Source organism: Haemaphysalis longicornis, unplaced genomic scaffold (genome assembly GCF_048455015.1).
Source record: "Haemaphysalis longicornis isolate Haplotype H1 unplaced genomic scaffold, Haemaphysalis longicornis Haplotype H1 scaffold_4, whole genome shotgun sequence".
Lineage (NCBI taxonomy): Eukaryota > Metazoa > Arthropoda > Arachnida > Ixodida > Ixodidae > Haemaphysalis > Haemaphysalis longicornis.
In genome coordinates, this window is record NW_027526361.1 from 69,115,872 (window position 1) to 69,135,460 (window position 19,589).

The 19,589-nt window shown below is 47.1% G+C and overlaps 1 protein-coding gene and 1 long non-coding RNA gene across 6 annotated transcripts in view; one reads left to right on the forward strand and one right to left on the reverse strand.

Moving 5' to 3' along the window:
- Positions 1 to 19,589, forward strand: part of LOC144178881 (uncharacterized) — a 559,382-nt gene that overhangs the window by 530,297 nt on the left and 9,496 nt on the right. For 2 of the 4 annotated variants that reach the window (XR_013324081.1, XR_013324078.1), the window contains exon 4: positions 18,454 to 18,534. The exons of 1 other annotated variant lie outside the window; for it this stretch is intronic. This is a non-coding gene — a long non-coding RNA (uncharacterized LOC144178881). Of the gene's footprint in view, positions 1 to 18,453; positions 18,545 to 19,589 lie in introns of all 4 variants that reach the window. One more of the 4 variants, XR_013324079.1, reaches the window with a different exon arrangement.
- The window catches only part of Pb (homeobox proposcipedia), a 104,301-nt gene that overhangs the window by 6,022 nt on the left and 78,690 nt on the right, over positions 1 to 19,589 (reverse strand). The gene's annotated exons all lie outside the window — the stretch shown is intronic.

The following is a 19,589-nucleotide window of genomic DNA, read 5'->3' on the forward strand; positions in this document are numbered from 1 at the left end:
CGCGAACTTTCATTTTCGAGATCAGCGAATCGAGCTAATTATCGCTTTCATCAGAACTTTCCATCCTCTCTTTAAAGGACTTGCTGAAGGGCGGACGAGTATATACCCCCACCCTCCCCTCCTTTTTTTCCCTCTTTCTTATGCCTGCATGCCCTGCGCTTCCCACACCTACTTCTATAACAACTGTCCGGCCGTGAAAGCTTCAACGCAAAAGAAAAGAAACTTCACGCTTCTGCTCGCGGTATCTTAGCAATTTGTCTCGAGATCCAGCCCGGTCCCCTTCACCATGTCTGGTTTTTTTTTTCTTTGCATACCCTCTTTATTACGATTTCTGGCTCGCTGCTTTCCACCCTTGCCTTTCGCGCTTAATTTCTTGAAATGCAAAAAGCTCCCCTTTTCCCATTTCGAGTGATTTTGTCTTACCTCCTCCGTTTATCGCAATTTTCGACTTCCTCGCGGGATTCAAGAACCGGCCTCGACCGACGGTGCTTCTTTCTGTCATTTTCGCTCCAATGCCCATTCTTCATTTTCATTGCGCTTTAAATACTAACTCAACCGAGCTCTCACGTTATGCTAACCTTTTCGAGCGTAAATGTTCTCGATACTTAGGCCCATGCTATTTCGTTCAAGCAATCAGCCGTTACCCTTTTCCTCTCTCTTCTCTCTCCCTCTTTCTCGCTTTTTTCCGTCGCTCTTCAGAGTATCGGCTTATTTCGTGAGAAAGCGCTGTTGCATCCAACTTACTCCCTCATTTTGTAAAAAAATTTAAAAATAAGAACGAGAAGCAGGTTTGCTTCGGAAATCGCAAACAAGATGACGAGAAAAAAAACTGTCTCAGTAACACAGAACGTTCCTCAAGATTCGCATTCAACCTTTTACAAATCGGAAAAGAAGGAAAGGAAGCAAAAGGGCTGGGCGACAAAAGGTGGGTCCTGACTTCTCAGCGGTCGTATTTATGTCCCTTCCCGCCACGCTCCTTATTTTTCTTCCCGACGTCTTGGCTTTCGAGGCAGCGGAAGACGAGGCACCCGCGCGGACACGCAAGAAAGAAGCCGGCGGCGGCGTTCAGGGATCGCAACCCAATGATCGGTGGGCGTAAGCATCGAGAACCCGTGTCCGCACCCTTGTAACGGGCCTCAAAAAAAGGAACGCCGAAGCGGCGTCCACAAAGAGAAAACCGGGGAATAAAACGGGACGCTGGAGGGCCGACGAAAGAAATAAAAGGGCAAGGGGGGAAGAAAGTGGGGAGGAGGGGAGGAAAGTTTCGTGGAGCGTGAACCTGCTAACGCGTCTCGGTAGTTTGAAGCCGCCGCCGTCGCCGCGCCGTCTCCACGGCTGCCGCTTCCACGTTGCCGGAGGCGGGCGCGCCGACCCCCCCTTTTCTTGGATCGAAAGCAAATTAAATGCCTCCCTTCTTTCTGTGTGCTCGCGCGCGCGCGCGCGCAACGCGGCCCCGGGGCTTTCTTTTCCTTTGGCGCTGGTCGCCTTTTGTTTCGAGGCCTCCTCAGTGGAGCGATACTCGGCCGGCCGCCTTTCCCCTCCGACGAAGCCGGCCTGCCAGTCAGAGCGGTCGCCGCGTTCGCTGCCGCGGAGGCAAGAAGAGAGGAAGAACCGAGAGACGCGCGCGCTGCTCGCGCCGAAGCCCCTTCCGCCCTCCTCCCGAGGCAAGGAGAAAGCCCCGGAGCTCTGACTCCGACCGCGCTCACGGCCGACTGACTCCAGTCCATAATGAAAGTAACGATTTCTAGTACCCAGTCAGATACGCGGGCGGACGCCGAGTTAGCCGGCCGGGGGGCCGCTGCTGCTGCTGCTGCCGCCGTGGCAGTTGGCAGGCAGGGAGGGTTCCTCCTTCGACTCCTTCTTTTCTTGTTGCTGCCGGCTCCTTTTACTTGGGGCGGACTAAAAGGAAGAATGCGTGGAGGAACAAAAATGCGTATGACCGGGTGGTCTCCATCCCCATGACGGCGGACCTCTCGCGCGACGCGAAAGCGCAGCTGCTTGGACGAAATGGGAGGCCAAAGGGCGGGCGAAAGACGGGGGAGGTGGCGCAATAGGAGAGACTATGGCGCACTGTGAACTAAGCGAGGCCCCGCTCGGGATGACACGTCTGAGTCAGCACCGCGAAATCGACTGTCGTCTCCCGGTCTTCGGGCTGAACTGACAGTGGGTGTAGAAGTGCGTGACTTGAGCAAGCTCTGCGGTTCTGTTTCAGCAGTTCATGGTTGTATTGAACACGAGGAGCAGCTCGTGTCATAAGTAAATGCGCGCCAATTGCCGAGTATTTTAAAGCGTATTGTTTTCGTCACATCGCTTTAGTTTATGTTAAATTAAGTGGGCAGGCTTTCAGATCATCCGAACAATTATCGCTCTCCGCTTGCACGCTAGTTAGCAAAATGTAGGGGTTTTCCACTCATCTTGAGTATCCCAACTAGAGTTCATATTAGAACGCATTCGTAGAAGCGTACGTTCTCTGAAAGCCGGTTTTTTACTATTTTTCATTTATTTCTCTGTCTCTCTGCTCTGTTTTTTCTCCTCGATAAGGCAAACAACCTTCACACCCTCCCCTTTCCTTAACGCTGCCCCTAAAGCGTGCTTTCTTGCAGGACTACGCTTTGATAGGTGAAACCAACCTTACAGCACGGGCCTCGGCGATCAAACGACGGGTTAAGAAGCAAGGCACTTGCTTCTGCATTAGGCTGTTGGCAATATTAGTGTGAACATACGCAATTTCTGCAACAAGTTTTTTTTTTTTTTTTTTCACTACACCAGATTCAAATAGATGCCCCTTCTAGCCTTCCGTAAAAAACAAAAATGGTTGATTCCTCTGCAATAGGAATCAGTAAAACACGAAAGTGAAATGCGCAGCGAAATCTGCAGCTGAGCATGATTTACGGATCGGCGGCTGTCTTGTTGGTGTGCTTAGTGAGCGACGTCCTGCTCGCGGGTCGCTTCGGTAAAGGTCTAGTGGCGTCATTTCCGTGACGGATATGACGTCAGTGAAATTTTGGGATATCACGGCATAAAACACTTCCGTGTTATAATATAAATCCCGAAAACGAACAGCCCTAAATATAACGCGCTTTTTAGTACTAAAGGTTGCTTCCCCGCACGAACACCCTGTGTGAAGGGGGTGCACCCTTTACAAGTCGCTGGCTTCGTTGTACAGGCGTCACTTCCGTGACGGATATGACGTCAGCAAAATCTTCGCGTACCTCGGAATAAAACATTTTCGTGTTAAGAAAAAAAGCAGCCCCATACAAAAACTCGCTTTCTTGAAGCACACGTAACGACTGAAACGCAGTTCACGTAGGTAGTAAATATTGGAGTTAACGGTGTTTAAAGTTCGGCATCCTATTCTGTCGTCCCCCATGGCCTTAAAATGACAACTCTAAAACAAGACTCCAGCCGGGCATCAGTTCTAGGAGTCCAGTTTTCACAGTTTTTGCCACCGTAGTGTAGTGGAAGGCGGCGCCTAAGTCTGTGCTGCTGTATTGACAATGTTGGGTGTTCTATTCACAACGGCGAAGGCTGTGTTTCTCGCCTAAAAGCAAAATACAAGAACGCACGTGCGTACAAGTTTTGCAGACATATTGGACAGAAATGCCCCTGGTGTGTGTATATACTTCAATTGCAGCTCTCGATTCGAACACGAGGTCGCGGGTTCGATTCCCGGCCATGGCGGCCGCTTTTTTGATGGAGGCGAAAAGCAAAAACGCCCGTGTGCACGAGATTTCGGCGCACGTTAAAGATCGCCAGGGGGTCAAAATTAATTCGGAGCACTCCACTAAGGCGCGCCTCATCGCCTGCGTTGCCTCGGCGCGTTAAACCCTACAATCAATCAATTGTAGCTCTCGGTTTCGGGGTTCCCCGCAACACACGTGTAGACTCCGCACGTTACGGTAAAGCCACAACTTCCAGTTTTCGGGGTACTTGCTTCATGAATAAACCTAACCGTAGTTTTTGCCGAATAGCACTTTTCTTTTTTACTCTTCACAATGCCAGGCTGTGAAGCATTTTCTTGCTTATTGCTACTACTTTTCATTTCGTAAAAGGACGCGAATTTTCAAGCTTTGCGAAGAGCACAAACACAAAGATTTGCCCCAGAGCATCATAGATCCTTACGTCCGAAATAAGGGACCGCAAATAGCGGTCATAAGATCGTGGTATTGAGCGCGGAAGGCGTGTAAGCGTTAGGCATCAGTGTGTTTATTTCCTTTATATTTCAATGCAGATTTGTTAATATTGTCTTGATAATATTGCCGAGTTTTCATACCCTTCATTAGACAGTAAATGATAGAAAAAAACAATTTATGTTACCTGCCCCAACTTATAACGCGAGGGTGGGGGGGGGGGGGATTTAGCTACATCCCGTAATTTTCACTTTTATGAGTTAACTTCCACATCTAAGCTATTGTCTAAACGTTCTCAGCGCCCTGACTTATATAAATTAATCCGCGCAAAAACAAATACCACCCCTGCAATGCTTACGACCATGCTCTCCTAACCACACCAACTACATCAACCTCCAGTTTTTTTATAAGATACGCAATTTTCTTAAGTAAAAACGCGGGGTTCTTGCGGAGCTAATTCTGCCCGCTCAACCACTAGCTTAATGCAGATACCTCCATTTCATTCGTCGTGTCAGGAGCAAAAGGTGAAGAGGAATAATGCGAGAGGTTCGAAAAGGACAATGGAGAGATTGTTACGTGCCAAGGGCGGCAAGAATCTACAGTCTTGCGGTGTTGTTTGCAGCGAACGAAGCAGATATGCGGCTACTTTTTATGCGGTGAAAGGTAGAGATCTGATTGAATGTGGGGGTTGAAGGCGCCGAAGCTACACCCGGGATATGAGGCGCGCCGTAGTGGAGGACCCCGGACTAATTTTGACCACCTGGGGATCTTTAACACACGCCTAAATCCTGAAATACGGGCGTTTTTGCTGTTAGCCTCCATCAGCAAAGCAGCCGCCGGCAGCGGAATCGAACCGGCGTCTTTGTGCACAGCAGCACAGCGCCTTAGACACTACGCCACCACGGTGGGTGAAATGCTGAGATCTAGCGCTTAACTATTATAAACAGAACTTTAGGCGGAAGTAGGGAAACAAAAATATATCTGTTTGCGTTAATAAAGGCCTTAACATCTTCCCTTAGAAAGTGTGCTAGAAAGCAAACACTTAAAAGCTTAGTTTTCAAATTTCCATAGTTCAGCGAAATGCGACGTTGATTGGCACGGACTCGCAGCCAGGGGGCGTTTTATTTCGTAAAAGTATTTTTCTTTTTATTTTGACATTATTTTTTTATTTTGTTTGTGTTTTTTGGCGAGGTTATTGTACAGTGGCGTTGCGACTAAGGCCGCTGTGCAACGCCATCACGTTACAAAAGGGAAGCCACTAAGCATCATCATAAGCATCATCAACGCCCCCCAATCAACGCCCCCCAAGAAAAATGACTACGATATTTTTGGGGCGCAGGCTCTCTTTCTCATTTTTTTTCTTTACGGGCGGCGTATAACACCCCCTGAAAAAAATATCTGGCTACGCCACTGTTCATTATAGCTACTTGCCCGATGGCCCCGCGGGGAACTGCAAACAGTAATGACAGCTGCGCCGGCGTAACTCGTGTCTCGTATCGGTCAAATCCGCTGCGAACCGAATGCCTTGCACGCGCCTTTCTTACAAACACCATCAGAGGGTAGCCGCTCCAGGACGAGGCTGCACCGGGCCGTCGCAAAGCAAGAAACTAATTAAAGCGGCAAAGTTGGCTACGCAAGTTTACGAAGAGCCGCAGTCGCTGCAGCTGTCGAGAAGCTGTCTCTTGCTTCACGGTTGCCCGCGTTCCTGGAGCTCCCAGTCAAGGCCTAAAAAATAGTTTAAAGTTTGCCACGGAAATCAAAAATAAGTGGACGTGGCTGCACCAAGACGTTGAGCCGTGTCGCCGGAGCGCGACAGTTTCTGAAAACCTCAGCAGCCGCGTTTTTGCAAGTGTGTTTTCTTTCTAACGTCCCGGAAAAGAACGAGGAAAGGGGGGGTGGCGGGAAAGACCGTCCCTTGCTGCCAGGAAAATTATATATACGTGTGAGTGACACGGCCTGGGCTTAAAAACCTGGCTCAGCCGATGGCTGCGAGCAATGCACCTCACTCGCAATTTTCTTCTTTTGTTTCCCAGCACAGCGACGTAGTGATTTCTGCGGTGTATTTCAGCGGATTACATCGTTCCGTCTTCAACGTGAGGGTGTATATCGATATATAAAACGAACACTAACATGGTGGCGAATGTATAAGTTAAAGAAAATTGCGACTGAATATTGCTTCTTTTGATAAAACACGCCGATTGGGTCGCCAGTAACGTGAGTTGCTACTGTTTTATATAGCCACTCACTCACTCACTCACTCACTCACTCACTCACTCACTCACTCACTCACTCACTCACTCACTCACTCACTCACTCACTCACTCACTCACTCACTCACTCACTCACTCACTCACTCACTCACTCACTCACTCTCTCGCACACACACACACACACACATACGCACGCACGCACACACACACATGCACACGCGCACACGCACGCGCACGCACGCACGCACGCACAAAGGGTCGTTCGAGGAAGTGAAGAAGTATTTCGCGTGAGCCTCTTATTGTCCTTTCTGTCGTCATTGTTTACCTGATTATTCTTTTATTGTTCATCTAGTTGCTTATATCGGTGCTGTCTAGTTAACTTCATTATTTTTTAACCCACTTCAAGACAGCGCGATGACACATTACTGCGGCGACAAAATTCTGCAAATATTTATCGGTGAGATTTATACGCCAGGGAAGCGAACCTTCAAGGTTAGGGCGTATACGCTAAAGTGTAAAACTGGGAGTCGTGTCAAAAAGTTTGCTTTTTTTATCTTCGATCATGATTCCTGGCGATCGTTATTCCCTAACACAACGCAAAAACTGGGCACTTGAAACTCATGTAAACGTAACAGATATTGCCGTTCCTTTCATTATTTATTGGCTGCAATTCTCTTGTATTAGCAATTATTCACCTCGTATTCGGTTTGAGCAGTCAGCCTGCTTCCAGTAAGAGTCTGGTTTAAACACACACACATATGTATGTGTGTATGTATATATGTATGTATGTGTGTATGTATGTATGTGATTGATTGATTGATTGATTGATTGATTGATTGATTGATTGATTGATTGATTGATTGATTGATTGATTGATTGATTGATTGATTGATTGATTGATTGTGGGGGTTTAACGCGCCGACGCAACGCAGGCGATGAGGCGCGCCGTAGTGGAGGGCTACGGATTAATTTTGACCACCTGGGGATCTTTAACGTGCGCCGAAATCTCGTACACACGGGCGTTTTTGCTTTTCGCCCCCATCAGAAAAGCGGCCGCGGGAGCCGGGAATCGAAGAACATAATTCAACATGTATGTATGTATGTATGTATGTATGTATGTATGTATGTATGTATGTATGTATGTATGTATGTATGTATGTATGTATGTATGTATGTATGTATGTATGTATGTATGTATGTATGTATGTATGTATGTATGTATGTATGTATGTATGTATGTATGTATGTATGTATGTATGTATGTATGTATGTATGTATGTATGTATGTATGTATGTATGTATGTATGTATGTATGTATGTATGTATGTATGTATGTATGTATGTATGTATGTATGTATGTATGTATGTATGTATGTATGTATGTATGTATGTATGTATGTATGTATGTATGTATGTATGTATGTATGTATGTATGTATGTATGTATGTATGTATGTATGTATGTATGTATGTATGTATGTATGTATGTATGTATGTATGTATGTATGTATGTATGTATGTATGTATGTATGTATGTATGTATGTATGTATGTATGTGCGTGCGTGCGTGCGTGCGTGCGTGCGCGCGTACGTACGTGCGCACACATCGTTTCGATGCGAAAGACCCCTAGATATCACACGGTGTTTTCTCGGCGAGGGCGCCACCCCGAAATAGCGTTTACCGGGCATTTGTGGCAAACCGCGACATTGTGTTAGTTTCAAACTTCGCGAAAACGATATACGAATGATGTCTTCTGAGTAAGTTCTTATACGACATTCATTCCGTGTGGTTCCTGTCTAAGTAAGAAACAAGAAAGTACCTCAACAAAGCAAGCACCCTATGGTCATTCAAGAAAGAAAAGAAGGAAGGAAGAAAGCAAACCAAAAAGAAAGAAAGAAAGAAAGAAAGAAAGAAAGAAAGAAAGAAAGAAAGAAACGAATGAAGGAAGGAACGGACGAAGAAACGAAGGAAGGAAGGAAGGAACCTCTAAATATCTATTGGGCTCCGAAACACCGTTGTAGCTGACTTTATCTCCAACTTATAAGAACTTTCCACACGTTGAGGATAACCAACGGGAATTTCAAGTGCTGTTCATTTCTGGAATCGCATCCAGTCAAATCATTCGACACAAGATTTGGAACAGACATGAAATGCGTCCGCACGGGTCCTCGCTCGATCGAGCTCCCCGATCATCATGCTAACACGTGTTCCCCGATTGCTGATAGTATAGCGAGGTTTCGTATCTTATTCGTAGTATCCGATACATGATTTGAGGAAAAGAGGCGGGTCTTAAAACACACTCGCACTTCGTAGTATACAGTGCGTGTATTGGTCATCGTCGGCACTGTAACGCGGCGTACGTACGTCTCAGCCCTCTGTCGCGGCCGGCTGCCACGTCGGACGACGCGCGTTTCTATTGGCGCGTAACGGCGCATGCGCAGTCCCCGTGTAATCGTCTCGGCGTCGGCGGAAGAGGCCCCTTCTACCTGTTTCCGGGTGGTGGGGCACGGGGCTCGCGGGACACACTGCGGCAGCAGCGCGCCTCAGATTTCCGTGTCAGACTCACGCGACGCGGGCGGTGCTGGCACTGTCAGCGCCTCGCGGTGCGGGCCGCGGCCCTGACAGCCGCGCGCCCGGTTCCATCCATCTCCATCAAAGTCAGGCCCGGGGTCCCGGCTCCTAGGATGCACCCCAGGCTTGCCGCCGCCGCCGCCACGGCCCGGACAGGGCTGGCTAGTCGCTGAGCGCTGCTCCACTGGCGGCAGCCCCCTCCCCGAACGAATTGGTGGCCACCGCTTCGAACCAGCCGATCGCGTCACCCTTCGCTTGCTCACCCGCCACGACCGGCACTTTTGGGGGATCCTGCCCGGGCACAGAAGACTCGCCGTCGTCAGTGGCCCTTCCCTTTGCGGACCCGTCGACCGGCCTGTCACTCTGCGACTGCGGAACCCCGAGAAGGACATCATCCCTTTCGCCTTATTCCCCCGCTTTTATTTTCCAGCTTCGTGTTATAGTTTCTCTTCTCGTGTCGCACAGTGTCTTCGCGGCTCTTTCTTTTCTCGCAAAATGGAGCCCGAGAAACTCGCTGCTCGCTTTCGAGCGTCTTCAGCGGAGTAGAAAATGTCCTGAACCAAGGTGTCGTCGATGCCGCCGGTTACCGGTGCACCGTGCTGTTTGCACTTAGTGTGTAGGCAAACTTGTGTTTTACTTCCAGCACTCCACTTGCTTGCGGGAATAAAATGTTGCTGGCCTCAATTTCGCATTGAGTCAAAAGCGGAAAAGTATTTGGCTTGGAACGATTTCTTCCGGAGTTTTTATAAACTAAGTTCTTTTAAGGCATATATAGTGCCCCATTCTAAGAAAAAGTGCCGTTGTGGTTGGTGTTGTATAGGTGTCCGGCCAAGGAAATGGCCGCCGCAGGAAAAAAGAAATAAAAAACACAAGCGTCACCTGATGAGATGTGAACCTGGGTCTGTTCAGTAACAGCCTGGCGCTCTACCAACTGTACTATCTCTTTTTTTTTCATGGCATGTAATTCAAATATAGATAAACATACATAAAATAACTATTCACAAATCATGGCGCTTAATAAACAAGGTGAAACAGGCAATCTCCAATTCGGCGAACAAAACATACGAAAATTCCCGCTAGTAAGGAAGCCATGATACGCACCGGTGCAAAACAGGGTATCAATCAGGTCTAATATAATTTTGGTCAGAGTAGCCGCTTAAAACGAAGCTGTAGCGTCCTCACTGATGCTGTTGTACGCCAATGCGTCGTGCAGGAAATCCAATTTTCTCTGACGATGATGATGAATGATCGTGGGTGAATGAAAGAAAAAAGCCCTTCCCGTGACCGTAATCGAACCTGTGTCCCTCGCGTCACAAAGTCGGCGTCTATTCGATCGCTCCAACCATCGCCGTCGTTAGACGGACGGGTGCATGATTTTTTAGCTTAATTATCGTATGACTAAAGTGCAACTTGGAAGATGCCATCGACTCAGTGTTTCTGTCTAACATGCGCGTTTTCCGTAAGTTTTGTAAGGCCATCAGAAAAAAAAAACAGGTCGTAATTGGACATCATCGCAAGGAGATACAAGGTATCGCATACTGTGGGGTGTTAATTCAAAGTACGTTTGTAGTGTCCTTCAAAGCACATTCCAGAACAATGCAGTCAATAAAACAGTGTTAAATTGTTTCTGGAGTATCACAAAGTCCACAGTTAATAGAAAACACAAAAATGTTCCTACTACGCAGCCATGTTTTAACGGCCAAGGTTTCCGTATGTAGCTTGAAAAAGAAATATTTTGTACGTAGAGAAAGAGGCAGTTTACAAACTCGCTTAGGCACATCCTTGCTGGGTAAACCACCGTACAGACCTGAAGAGGGGTTCAGGGAATAGTATCGATATGAAGTCTCTGTAAATTGTTTTACGCACCACCGTAAATAAATAGTCGGTGGAAAAGCGTGCCAATGATATCGGACAGAAGAACACACCTCATGCATGAATCGCCACAAATATGGCAGTGAGGAAAACCTAGAAGAAACAATAATACCAGAAAGAAGATCCACAAGACTCACTTGACAAAAGGCTCTAATATTAGGATGGGATGAGTCACGAATAAACCAAAAACACGCTGCAAGTTGCCTCAAATAGAGGTGCGTCGGCCCAAGTCCTCCAGCAAAGACGGGCCTATACCGTCTCATAGGCTCCATAGAAGACGACCATACAAATGTCGTGAAGGTCATGTGAAAACGCTGAGTGGGGAGCTGCTCGCAGGGAAAAATTTGTAAAACATACAGTAATTTTGTAACTAGGAACAAATTTCACACCCTAGCTCTACTACAAATTGAAAGATTATGCGGCACAAAAATCTCAGAGTAACGACGGAGTGTTGTCCACCCACCTCTCCCGCCAGTATCGTGTTATTCTGATAGCATCCGTTTGGTACGCCAAGGTATTATGGCGGCCGACATGAAAATTCAATACCTGCAAATCGGGATGGGGGGAGCGCCCGTGAGCCAAACCAACGGCCAAAAGTCCTAGTAAAGTTAATTATGGCGCCTGAAACTACCCAGAATTCCTCGGTCAATGAAAGCACCTTTGTCAATACTTGGTTTGTAAGCACAGAAAAAGGGGAGGTGATCGGCATATGCCAAGATGTTAAGTTCATTGCAAACCATGAACTCTGAGGAATTGAAGAATTGACAAGGATAGCGACTCCAAATAAACGGAAAGAAGAAGTGGGGTGGAGGACATCCTTGTTTAACCGACGATTGTATCACCACAGACATCTAGAGGTGCCCATTAACAATTACTATACTTGAACAGTCGTCATAAGACTCATAGCAAAGGCGTACACTATTCAAAACTACTGAACCGATGTTCACATGCTCCAGGGGTGAAAACAGAAACGAGTGGCGCAGTCGATCGAAAACCTTACAAAGGTCAATTTCAAGTAGGCCGAACTGCTTGTAAGTGGCGGAACAGAACTCCACGGATATACGAACAGTGTGCACGTCGCCAGTGGGGAACAAAATTCTCGTTGTTGTTATTCCTTTCGTCGCGGCACATACAACAACCTTGAGGGGGCCAGTAATCGGGAGCTTTGAGGGGCAATGTGCCCACTTCACAAAATTAGCAAAACTACGAATTGTGGACATAAAGGTTGTAGAAAATTTCGTGACTCCTGAAAGTGATGGTACGTGACTAGAACAGGTGCGCAGCAGCCACCCAGAACCCTCACTAGCTTTGGCGTGTGCCAATCTGCCTGCTGGCGCAATTCGTGCCGTAAAACGAAGAAACGAAAGCGACGAGAGTGTGAGAGAGGTACAGAGAGAGAGAGAGAGAGAGAGAGAGAGAGAGAGAGAGAGAGAGAGAGAGAGAGAGACGCCTTTATTGGTAAGTAGCAGAACATAAGATGACCGAAGTAATTCGCGCCGAAAGACGAAGGAACGAAAGCAAGGAAAGCGACCCAAATGCGATGTCGCAGTAAACAAGTTGTAAATAAGTATCGCCAGGCTTGCGCCTTCAATGCACGTAAGTTCCCGGATGAATTTTTTTTTTTCGTCGGAAAAATCATCTAAAACAAACGCATAACGTATTGGCGTCATCAGTCGAATACATTTTAGATTATTTCTGTTTGTGCGAAGAGCACAGTGACCGACTTTACGACGCGATGGCATTTCTGGAAACTACCCGCCACTGTGGCTCAGCGGCTAAGGCGTTGCGCTCCTGAGCCCAAGGACGCGGTTTCGATTCCCGGTGGCAGCGGCTGTTTTTCTGGTGGAGGCAAAAAGCGAAAACGCCCGTGTGTTCGAGATTTCGGCGCACGTTAAAGATCCCCAGGTGGTCGAAATAATCGGGAACCCTCCAATACAGCGTGTCTCATTGCCTGTGTAGCGTCGGCGCGTTAAATACTACAATCTTTACAAATTTATGAAAACTACTGTTGTATACAGCGGTCCTATATGCCGTTTCTGACTTGAACAATGGACAGATGTAAGTGAACGTATAGCTCTACTTGACCAGAGACGTATTGATCAGGGCTCTTCGTAGACTCCCCATCCCCGATTCAACATTTGTATCCTTTAGTCTGAGAGTGTTGTTCATGACTTGGGACAAGATATTCCCGCATTGCGCAAACCACCGAGCGGCTTTTCTTGCATGTGAAAGGAACAGAAAGGAAGAAACGCAAGTGCACGCATGCACGCACGCACGCACACGCGGACACACATGCGCATACCGAGAAAGAGAGAAAAATCTGTTGAGGAGTTCCTAAGCTAGCTCATGGGCGTAGAATATTAATTGGCTTGGTTACTTTATGGCCACCTTATCTAAGTACTGATTGGCGCTTTCTAACTACTTTCTGAAAGAATTTAAGATTTTGAAAGTAGCGTTGAATAGGACCTTTAAAAACAAGGGTAAGGTGGCCAATAAATTGAGAACATGGCCTAAACATCCACACTTCAATCTTCTTAGTGATGTCGAGAATGCTTACAACTCCGTTTAACGCATCTGTAGCTGACGAGGAAGATTTGATAAGCGATTCCACAGTTTTTCATCTGCTAAGGAACCCGGAAGCGTGCAGACTTCCTTTCGCTGATGCCGTGAATAGTGTTCGGAGGCCGACAGAGCTATTTCTTTTAGGCCATCGCTAACGCCGGTGCATGTAGAAGAGCAAAATGTTGAAGTACGACACGGTGGCTCAGTTTTCGTAATAAAGCCGCCAACTTTTACAGTCAGTTTCGTTGCAGAAGTTGTCTCCACAGCCTCTTCCACAAGCGGCCATAGCGCGAGGTGAGTGTAGCTCCACCGAGCAGCCACGCATCATGCCTCGCCAGTGCGAACTCGAACCTGCCTGATGATTGGCACGAAAAAAATTTGACACGTGCCTAGGCTGTCTATTCCGAGGTCTCGTTCTCACTCTCACCCTTTCTTTCTCTTCCTCCTCCCACGTCAACCACCCGTTTCTGCTTTCGCGAACCTCGCTGTCTTGGCAACTCGGTCCTTGTCCGCTGTCACCGAAGCGCCTCCGTTCTTCCCTCGCTTTTTCTTCTCCTTCTTTCAGAGGCGCCGAGTGTGCTTCATGTTTCTTCACAGAGGTGTCATTACGCGCAGCTCAGCACGTCACTTCGCGCCTGACGCGAGCGGGCTTTGGTCGCTTCTTCGAACCCTCGTCCGGAAAACTTGTCAGCTGTTCTTACGAGGTGTCGTTCCGAGGCTGACGGCGGCTTTTAGCCATACCATACTGCCGCCTGTTACATGTTGATGGAGGCAGGATTCGTCTTCGGTCATACTAAGCTTGGCAAACTTTTCGCTGCTGCCATTCGACAAAGCACGGAAGTCTTCCCTTTATTAAAGAGGTCATGAAGAAATTTGGTTCATTAGAAAGACTGCTTTGCACCGATAACGATGATACCAAGTTTATCTCACCCTTCACACCAATATTCTCGAGATTTAAACAAACTGTGGTTGATTCCTCTGTCATAAAGTGACATGTGCAGCGAAATCTGTCGCTGAGCTTGATTTGCGGTTCAGCGGCTTTCTTGTGGGTGTGTTTGGTGAGCGACGTCCTGCTGGCGGGTCGCTTCGGCAAAGGTGTACTGGCGCCATTTCCGTGACGGATATGACGTAAGCAAAATCTTGGTGTACCCCGGCATGAAACACTTTCGTGTTAAAATATAAAACCAGAAAACGAACAACCCTTATAAAGTACACTTTAGTACCAAAGGTTGCTTCCCCGCAAGAAGACCCTGTCTGCAGGGGTGCATCCTTTACAGGCTACTTGCTTCGTTGTACTGGCATCATTTCCGTGACGGATACGACGTCTGTGAAATTTTTGTGTATCCCGGAATAAAACACTTTCATGTTAAAAAAACAAATGAAGCAGTGGCCACAGCTACTTCCCGGCGACGTCTGTATGACGTCACAGGTATTTGTGTGATTTACGGCCGCCGATGTAAGCCACCGCCAAGAAAAAAACTGGGCGATTGCAGTGTGGCATCTAGTTTCGTTTGGGCGTATCACTTGAATGCTCACGTGCAGGTAACACGTTGATACCTATGTTTTAGTGCTGGCCCATATTACGTCACTCTTCACTATGTTGCGTCACTCTAGCGAGAGAGTTGAAAGTTTTCAATATTTGTGGCGTTTCTTCGGTTAGAAGATGTTTTTGGTGGCTGGAATATCGCCGAGTGAGTAGCGAAAGACTAGTTCTTTCACGTTGATCAAGGCTGTAATTTGTCTCGTAGCCCCTTAAGCACTGCTAGTCCGTTATGTACATTCCATATCATACAAATAAAAAAAGTTGTCCGGGTTGGTAGGTAAATGTGAATCGCGGTAAACTAATATTAGTATCAATGGAAATAGCTTTCACACGAAGCAAGCGTGACATGTAGTTTTACTTTACACGAAAGTAAAAAAGCAATATCCTCACAATGTATTCAGCGTGAAATCGCGTGCAGCGAACTAGCTGCAGGAGGACAGCATCTGTTGCGACACTGCTGACGAGTCGACGACACGCGTTCGGCCGGAGGAGCCTCCATAGACACAAATTTCGGGAGGAATGCCGGTGGAAACAAATTTTCCGGCGGCGTCAACGAAGACGAAGAAGCAAAAGGGGCGGAAAAAATACGGCTGCACCGTGATGCGAGATGGAAAGGAAGACACTTCATTACCGCCTTTTTGACACGCTTCGAAAGGAGATAAGGTGAATATTTGCATTCGCGTGACAGAAATCTCCCGAGCGAAACTCCCCCGCCGAACATCGCTCGCGCACCAGAGCCAAAGGCAAACAGATGTTCCCCGAGAAGCCTCGACGGCGCATTAAAAGATCTTATACACGACGAAGGAGCCGCGGACGTTGGCGTCGACGAAGAGGGGCCAAAAAACGGCTGGAGCGTGCGTCGGAGGGAAGAAAAATAAAAAGACTCGGATGAGGATGTAGGCGGAGAGAAAAAGAGAAATTCCGAGACATCAAAAGAAACAAAAAAGCAGAAAGGAGAAACGAAATACAACATGCCGCTCATATCCCGGGCCCTTTAAAGCAGAAAAACAAATCTCCGCCACGGGGTTGGCGCGGGAGGAAAAAAATGCCCAAGATAACGAGCAGTCTCGTCGATAGGCACACATTCAGCGCCTGCCTGCGCTGCTCGCGCGCGCAGCGCACACACGTTGGCGGCGCTAAGAGGATTAAAAATGGGACTTTTTAGCGAACATGACGTGGAGCCGACGTAAAATGTTGGGAAAGCCGATGGATCGCGGGGGCCGAATAGGAATGGCCACAACGCGATCTCGTCGCCGTCGCTTCCCTTCGAGACGGCGCGCGGTACCCTGCACCGCCGCCGCCCGCAATGCACGAGTGCTGGGCGGGAAACAAATGGAAGAGCGGGGCGCCAACGAGACCTTGCACGAGAGTCGGCGTCTACACGTCGCGAAAGCATAAAAAGACAATGTGTATTTGTCGTTCATCCTGAAGCCACAGCCAGTGAGTTAATGTGTATTCGTTGACGTGTATACCTTTGTTGCTATGACGACAATGAGTACCTAAAATTGCAAGTAATCACCCCCCCCCCCCCCCGCCCTCCCCCGGTTCGGCTGTTACGGTCGCTATGTAACGACAATTATTACAGTCGAACCTCGTTAATTCGAAGTCGCGTAATTCGAACCAACGGATAAATCGAGCTGGTCCATTGGTCCCCGCAAAGTTATGCATATTTGAATGGGGGAACACTCTCACTAATTTGACCTTGAAACAGGTGCCACGGTTAATTCGAACAAAATTCCCCGTTCGCACGGACTACTTCTCGCGAAATTCGAAGCCGAAGGCCAAAGTTCAGTGCGCCACTAGCCTCCGCAGCTTCCCAAACCCGTAACCGCGTACTTGCTCCGCGTACACTGAAGCAGTTGGCAACAGCCATGCGACCTTCGCACTATGGATACTAGTGCGGAAGTGCGCACCTGCTTCTTCGGGTTCGCATCTCGGACTGACCATTGCACATGCCATAATTTCGCAGCACGTAATTATTGAAAGTGCACTCCGAAGGACGTGCAATAGCGTCTGCTTTATCGCGCATGCGTTTCTAATACAGGTATACCATGCGCTGTACCGCCAATCAAAAGAATTCCCGCTAAATCGAACTCCGGCTAATTCGAACTTGGAGTTCGAATTAGCGAAGTTTGACTGTATTACTTTATTGATTACTTTATTTTTAGTATTCATACTTGTATATCTCTTATTCTATATTTGCGGGATTAAAGGCAATACAGTGCGTAGGCAGCTGCACGTATGCATCTCTGTGCGGTTATAATTTGCTGGCCGCATGATTGATTGAACGCCACACGGCTATATGCTATGTGGCTGCCACGACATTTACTTGTTTGCTGAGCAGGAACTTCAAATGTTCGAGAGCACTAGTACGTGTTGTTAATGCTACTTGCTTTCAAACAGAACGGGCAAGTCTTCAAAAAAAAAAAAAAAACCTTCCAATAAGATTGTTGCTCCTCATGTTCCGAACAATTTCCGCGGGTTTTGAGAATGAGAAAAGAATTGACTCCATGTATTTTGTAACTTGAGCACAAGTAAGTATATAAGTATCAGTACTGTGTGCCCTTTGCTTGCGATAACCCTCTTTTTCTTTATTTGAATATGCCTCAGCTTCACATACGGGAAGTTTTTTCGCCGTTCGCACAGATTTAAACTGCTACTATAGCTTGGTAAAACGTGCTGCCTTATTCGACAGTCAAAGTCTGTAATTCAGCATATGACTGAAAAGCTTTGTAGCTTTCCCGGACGCTCTCTTCAATCATTTTTTACTAGTCTCTTAACATAATATAGCTTTTAAACTCCTTCTCTTGTTTTACAAAAATTAATTTGTTGTTTAGTTACAATGCCCCACATAACGTTGCTGATAATTTTGGCCACAGAAACGTGCATTTTTTGTGCACGTTGGTTTCCTCGAGTATTATTTATTTATTTATTTACTTATTTATTACCTTGACAATTGCGCGAGAACTACTTTTGAATACTGGAGTACAGAATAACAGTACCGGGGACATATTACTCGTTTACATGGTTTGTGGCCCGGCATAACCAAGTATCGGAGAAACAACTTCTAAATTCTTCAACTACCCGCCGCGGTGGCTCAGTGGCTAAGGCGTTGCGCTGCTGAGCACGAGGTCGCGGGTTCGATTCCTGGCCGCGGCGGCCGCTTTTCTGGTGGAGGCGAAAAGCAAAAACGCCCGTGTGTACGAGATTTCGGCGCACGATAAAGATCCCCAGGTGGTCAAAATTAATCCGGAGCCCTCCACTACGGCGCGCCTCATCGTCTGCGTTGCGTTGGCGCGTTAAACCCTACAATCAATCAATCAAAAATCAATTAAATTCTTCAACTGCAATTGTTGGGGCGCGTCTCCAGCAAAGTGTGTCCACGTATAGTGCCAGCGCACTGCCCAAAAGCAGCGCATTTTTTCCCATTTTTCTCTAGCAATTAAAGGGCATTAAAACCACTGTGCTCTTCTGCTGCAGCCCCGAATGCTGCATTTACTGCCCCTGGACTGCATGCCTCGTATTATCGTGTTGCCTTCTTCAAACTATCTGGTCTCTATTGCAGGACGCCAGAGTGATACCTGGGAGTAGCAATCAACTTCCCACACATAACAGCACAGTGATGAACATGGACATCAAGCGGAAGGTAAATGAAGGTTCTTATCATTATTGGGGTGTACGATGATTCTCTTTTGGTTCTTTGGGAAAGCAGATGGGGGGGAGGAGATCAAAGATTTCCTTGGTCTGGATTTAGACGGGGTACTCCTTCGTACGGTCTTTATCATTCCACGCAACGGACGAATACAATCTAGCATAAATAGTCCACGCTTAGACGGGTTTATTCCAGAGCGCCCCAAATCCCCTGTACATCATTTTCCCGTTGACTGATGACTTTAGACTCATACGGTGCAATTAGCTCGGGAGCAAAAATATTCAAATTTATGGTTTCTCACGTGGCGTAATGATAGACTAACCGGGGCTTATTTTTGCTTTCCGTTAGATCTTTTTACATTTCATGGTTTGTAAAAAGGCCTGCGATGCTATTTTCGCTTCGTTCTTTTTTATTTCATTTTTAAATTCAATGGGATTTAAGTTTGTTTCCTGTCATGCGTCACCTTCTTTGATTTCACGTGTGTTTATCAGTAAGGTTGTATATTAGTCTCTTTTACCCAATTATTGCGTATGTTAATTGTCGCCTCATCATTTGATCACAATCTCTTTCATCATACTTCCCTTCTTTTCCTCGATCTAAATACTATTCATCTCCTTCAAATGCAAACACCTTCTCGCTTTTTGATAAACAGGTAAGCCCAATTACGCTTCCCTTATTGTTAAAACAAGTTCGACAGCTCCCGCGGTAAACCAAGTCCACGTCCCACTATCCAGTCTTTTTCTGTTATCCGTAGAAGCTGTCGTTTATGCCTGCAGGTACTAGATGCGGAGAAAGATGATTTAGTTGCTGGTGCGTCCCTCCCCAAACACTACAACGTACAATTGAACCACGGCCGCAACGGCAGTAAAACTCTACGTCCTAGCCTCACAGTTGTTATCTCAGATCGAAGGACTATTGTTGGCTTTGCTGGACACGTTGCAAATACTCGAAAAGATTCTCTTAGATTACAGTCAAAACCGCTGGCGCCGCATTTTCGAAGCGGTGTACACGTCTCGAGGTGTCTTTCTTTCGTCGAACCAACACTATTG